Below are 6000 nucleotides of genomic sequence, written 5' to 3'. Positions count from 1 at the left end.
TGTGTAGAGGGAGAAAGTTATCTAATGGAAGCTGTCTGTCTTTATTGTCCATTGTGGTTTAGAACTGCATCTTGCTCCCGCAGTTAACTAAAGCTGTTTTTTTTCTCTCTCTCTCTCTCTCTTTCTCTCTATCTCTCTCTCTCTCTCTCTCTCTCTCTCTCTCTCTCTCTCTCTCTCTATCTATCTATTCTCTCCCAGCTAATGGCAATGTTAGTGTGTAATCTGTTTCACTTAGAAGCACTACAACTCAGATGTTACACACACACCGACACACACATCAGTTAGAGGTCAGTTTTTTGAGGGGAAACCTGCATCAAAGCATGACTACTCACACACGTGTGTGTGTGTGTGTGTGTGTGTGTGTGTGTGTGTGTGTGTGTGCTGTATTGCTCCAGTAGCTCATCCTGATAGTTTTTTCTTGTAATTCGTAATGGATTTTTCAAATGCGCACATGCAGACCGGCAAGTGTTTGTGTGTGTGCTTGTGAGTGTGTGTGTATATGCATATATACATGTAAATGTGTGTGTGTGCTTGTGAGTGTGTGTGTATATGTGTGTATACATGTGAATCTGAGTGTGTGTGTGTGTGTGTGTGTGTGTGTGTGTGAAGCAATACTGTAATTTCTGTAGGAAACTATCGGACATTTTAATTTATCCCCTGGTCATCTGGGTCAAATGAGATGGAATAATCCCACAGAGGGAGAGAGAGGGGGATATAGATGGATAGATGGATGGGATGAACGTGGAATCTGGTTTGTAATTACAGTAAGAGTGTGTTCCGAGTTTTTTTATTTATTTTTATATTTTCCTTTTGTCCATCTTCTCTCTTCATTTCTCTCCTCTTTATTCATAAAACATCCCTCCATCATGTCAAAATACCAAAGTAAATGAAAGGAAGTTCTCCCTCTCTAATGCGTTTCTCTTGGATTTCTTTGCTGCCTCTCTCTCTCCCTCCCTCCCTCTCTCTCTCTCTCTCTCTCTCTCTCTCTCTCTCTCAGTGTCCACTCAATAACTATCAAGTATTTTAGATCAGTCGGCCTTTGTTGATGAGAGGAGCAAAAAGATTGAGAGCGAGAGAAAGAGAGAGACTCTCCTGCATGCTTGTGATTCTCTGAGCTCTCCTCCCCCTCCTCTCCCTCCCTCTCTCTCTCTCTCTCCCTCCCTCCTCCACTCCCTCGCTCCGTGCCTGACTCTCATTCTCTTGCTGCCTCGCTGCCGAGATGTCATCTCTCGTTTAGCGCAGAGCGTGTGTGTGTGTGTGTGTTCCCTCGCTCTCTACGAGACTTCTCGTCTTTCTCCCAATTTTTCTCTCTTTCTCTCTCTCTCTCCATCTCTTGTGTCTTCATCCGCTTCTTCACTGCTTTGTGTTTTTGTTTTTTTCTTCTTCTTCTGCTCTCCGTTTCAGCAGGACGATACGCGTTTGTCTCCTCTCTAGCCTGCACTATTTTTTTTCTCTCTCTCTTTCTCTCTCTCAGAAATCCCTCTTCTAGTTTTCCTATTTTCTTTCCGTCTTTAACTCACTCTTTCACTCACAGAATGGGAAGAGTTTCTCGGCAAGCTGAAAGTGACTGAGAGTGTGTGTGTGTGAGCAAGAGAGACAGAAAGTGAGCGTACTACTAGGAAAGCGAAGTGTATTGTAGAGAAGTGGTGTGCTTTGAGTGACTGTGTAAGTGTGTGTGAATTTAAGGAAGGATCGCTGTGTGTGTGTGTGAGCATGCATGTGCGAGTCATCGAGCGCGAGCGGTGTGTGTGTGAGATGAGTGCGTGTGTGGCGGCCACGGTGTCCGCAGCAGTAGCAGCAGCCGTAGCAGGACGACGTGTGTACACGTTTGTGTCCGTGCGGAGATGCGCGCTGCGTGTGTGAGGGCACGCGTGTGTGTGTGTGAGAGGAAGATGATGGCCGTGGTTCGGACCTCGCTACAGAAGGTGATGGTTTTTCTTCATCGCCTCCAGAGGATGGCCATCAGCTCACCGCGCTACCACAAACTCTGCAAGGTCAGTGGAGGAGTAGACACGCACACACAAACACACACACACACACACACACACACACACACACATACACGTGTGCACTTAGGCTTGTGCACACACAAATACATGCACTATTAGTCATTCATACACTCTCTTATAAACCCACACAAATTCACTCACACAAACACACTCACTTACGCACACAAACACACTCATATGCGCACACGCACACAAACTCACATGTGCACAGACACAGTGGAGTGTGGGTTTTACTCTTGTGCGCCTCTCTTTGGGTTGTGTAGGTGTGTGTGCGTCTGTTTTGAAGTGATGTCAAAGTTTAACGGTTTGAAGTCATCGATGCACTTTGTCAGGTTGTACATTTTGGTTTCAGTGCTGTTTATGTGAGTGTGTGTAAGAGAGAGTGGACAGAAGTGTGTGTTAAAGTTCACACATCTTTGTGTATTTTAGCTCTGTGTTTCAGGTGTTTTGTGTGTTCGTAGGTGTGTGTGTGTGTGTAGGTGTGTGTGGTCTTTCATGTTCGGAGTTGGCTGTTGGAGAACTTGTTCTCTCCTCTCTGTGTCTACACCCAGTCAGCCAGCAGTTATTTAAAGATTGCATGTGCAACCAGTGTCTCAAAAGAGAGAGTGTATCACTGGTCCTGAACCAGTGTGTACCTGTCATTGTCTCAAAAGAGAGAGTGTATCACTGGTCCTGAACCAGTGTGTACCTGTCATTGTCTCAAAAGAGAGAGTGTATCACTGGTCCTGAACCAGTGTGTACCTGTCATTGCGGACCCTCAGTGGAATTTTAAGTTGTATCATCCTGAGATTAAAAAAGAGAGAAACTGATATATGGGCATACTCCACTTGTGTGGAGTTCTAGCTTGTAATTCATGTCTGTGTGTGTGTGTGTGTGTGTGTGGTGTGTGTGTGTGTGTGTGTGTGTGTGTGTGTGTGTGTGTGTGTGTGTGTGTGTGTGTGTGTGTGTGTGTGTGTGTGTGTGTGTGTGTGTGTGTGTTCATTTGTGAATTGAACCTTCAAGGGTGTTGCTGTTTTGTTGTGCGAGCTTCTCTCCATCATAGTTTTTGTTTATGTGCTTGGCGTTTGCAGCCACCATTGACTCTCACAGGAGTGGCGCTGAAGTGCTTTGTGTCTTGTGTCGGCTTTCAGTGCCACATGAAGAGTATCACTGCCAACCAAAATGTATAACGGCAAAATCAGCACAGGTATTTGAGGTCATAAAAACAGCAAAATGAGCGAGGGAGGCTGGAGAAGAGGGTCTGGGAATGGACTGAAAGAGACAAAGGGAAAGTGATGGATAAGACACTATGGAGAAAAAAAAGCCATCTGATTATCCTGAGCAAGGACTGAGAGGGTGTGCAATAACCTGTGTGTGTGTGTGTGTGTGTGTGTGTGTGTGTGTGTGTGTGTGTGTGTGTGTGTGTGTGCCTCGTCTTGCATTGCTTGATGAGAAAGAGATTGGGAGAGACAATAACCTCACCTCATTCTGCAGTAATTTACCTGTCCTGGAATCAGTTCCCTTCCTCTGCACTCGTTTAACTGGCCTGCTGTTTGGCCATAATTTATCAGCAATTGTTTATGCACTCTCTCTGTAGTTGTGTGTTCTTGCCGGTTATTAAAGTTGATTGGAGAAATGTTCAGCTCTCCCTGCGATCAGTTATGCACACTCCATTGCTCTGGCCTGAGTCACATCCCTGCTGTCCAAGTTCATTAAGCTCACTTGAGTAGACTCGGCCTTTCAGTGCTCGTTTAACACTGCCTGAAATCACGCACTATGGGTCCATACACAGGGCCCCTCTATGACACACACACCACACACACACGCACGCACACACACACGCACACTCACACACAAGGGGAACATCAGTCATTCCACACTCGATTAGCCTCCCCTGGGTAGAATCTGTCATTTTGTGAGTCTGTGTGTGTGTGTGTGTGTGTGTGTGTGTGAGCGTAGGAAAGAGAGATGGTCAGCTGGTCGGTAGTGATGGATGTACTCACTCCCTGTGTCCACTCTCTGCCCGCAGGGTTCAGTGCCCCTCACACACTCAGACACACACATTCACAGGTACACACACACACACACACACACACACACACACACACAAACAGCAAGGAATATTTATTTATAGAGCACATTCAAAACAACAAATTTTGTGTGTTCAATCTCTCTCTCTCTCTCTCTCTCTCTTCCTGTCCATCAGTCTCTCTCTCCCTCCCTCTCTCTCTCTCCACCCGCCTCTACTCAGCAATCTCTCATTTGCTCCGACTCACTTAATCACACCCATACTGCATCCACCAACTGCACCCCAGCCGGTATCGCCCCTGAAGCTTTGTCTTGGTCCTGTGAGTGTACTTTTGTATGTGTGTATGCACTCGCACATGGGCATATATGCTGACCTCAGTCTGTGTGTGTGTGTGTGTGTGTGTGTGTGTGATCAGTAAAGACAATGAAGGGCATCAGAGTCTCCAGAGAGGTGTCCCCATATTCTCATTACAGAGAGAGAGAGAGAGAGAGAGAGAGAGAGAGAGAGAGAGAGAGAGAGAGAGAGAGAGAGAGAGAGAGAGAGAGAGAGAGAGAGACCTTTAGTTATCTCTGATGGCTAACATACACACACACACACACACATTTTAAGTCAAACAGTCATAAAGGCTTCCAATAATAGCTGATATTGAGACAAGCAGAAAACACACATACACACATAGACAGACGTGCACACACATACACACACATTTCTCGCTCTCCCATTCTTTTGTTCTCTGTGTCTTTTCTGTCTCATTTGGTCTTGGTATTGGTGTGTGTGTGGGTGGGGGCTGCTAATGATGACAGTTTGCTCTGTCTAATTTACTCAGCGTCTTGTGGGGATTCTGGGGATTTTGCTCCCAGTTTGATGGTAGGATGCCATGCATGCTGGGAGCTGTAGTTTTCTGGTGTTTAATCAGCATCTGGTCAGATTAAGGCCACTGATGGAGAGCAAGTCAGTGACCACTCTGATGCTTTCTAGGGGGTGTGTGTGTGTGTCTGTGTGTGTGTGTTCTTGCTTGAGTGAATGTGAGTGTGTGTATTTGCTTGTTGCCACAAATGTGTGTGTTTGTGTATTTTCAGTTAGTGTTTGTGTGTGTGTGTGTGTGTGTATTACTGTAAGACCCCCTCTGAATGCTGCACCAGGCTGATTAGACTGACAGATGTTTCAGAGAGAGAGGCAGAGAGGGATGGAGAGAGGGAGAGAAAGCGAGAGAGGGGGAGAGAGAGAGAGAGGGAGGGGGCAGAGAGAGAGAGGGGGGAGGGAGGGAGAGAAAGAGAGAGGGGGAGGGAGGGAGAGAAAGAGAGAGGGAGAGAGGGAGATTTTCTCCTTTTTTGCCTCTTGCTTTTAGTATCCTGGCACTGCCACCAGTGATCTATGGCACTTTGGCATCACACGCACACACACGCACACAAACACACATACTTTCTCTCTCTTTCTCTCTCTCTTTCTAAAGGTCCTGCTGGACAGATTTCCTGGAAATAGGATTGTGTGTGTGTGTGTGTGTGTGTGTGGGTGTCAATTGTGTGTGAGTGTTGAAATAGACCTTTGCTCTGGATCAATAAGATGTAACTAACAAGCATGGGGGTGGTCTGGTCATCGCTCATCCTGCCTTATGGGAAGACACACACACACACAAATACACAAATACAAATACAATCACATCTAAGTATATACACACATATTCTCTCTCGTACACAAACTGACACACACATACTGATACACATAGACAAATACATAGTTCCGCATTTAGTTGGTCTTTATTGTGTGTGTGTGTGTGTGTGTGTGTGTGTGTGTGTGTGTGTGTGTGTGTGTGTGTGTGTGTGTGTGTGTGTGTGTGTGTGTGTGTACATGTGTTTGTGTGTGTGTACATGTGTTTGTGTGTGTGTGTGTGTGTGTGTGTGTGTGTGTGTGTGTCCTCACACATTTCTTTCATCCTTCTTTCATCGGTTATCTCTCTAGTCACACCAAACACTCATTTAATTT

At 45.9% G+C, this 6000-nt stretch overlaps 1 protein-coding gene across 4 annotated transcripts in view; it reads left to right on the top strand.

Annotated features, from left to right (window-relative positions):
• The window catches only part of utrn (utrophin), a 149767-nt gene that overhangs the window by 84221 nt on the left and 59546 nt on the right, over positions 1 to 6000 (top strand). The window lies entirely within an intron of this gene.

Source organism: Clupea harengus, chromosome 15, assembly GCF_900700415.2.
Source record: "Clupea harengus chromosome 15, Ch_v2.0.2, whole genome shotgun sequence".
Taxonomy (NCBI): Eukaryota; Metazoa; Chordata; class Actinopteri; order Clupeiformes; family Clupeidae; genus Clupea; species Clupea harengus.
This window is presented reverse-complemented; position numbering and strand designations above follow the sequence as displayed.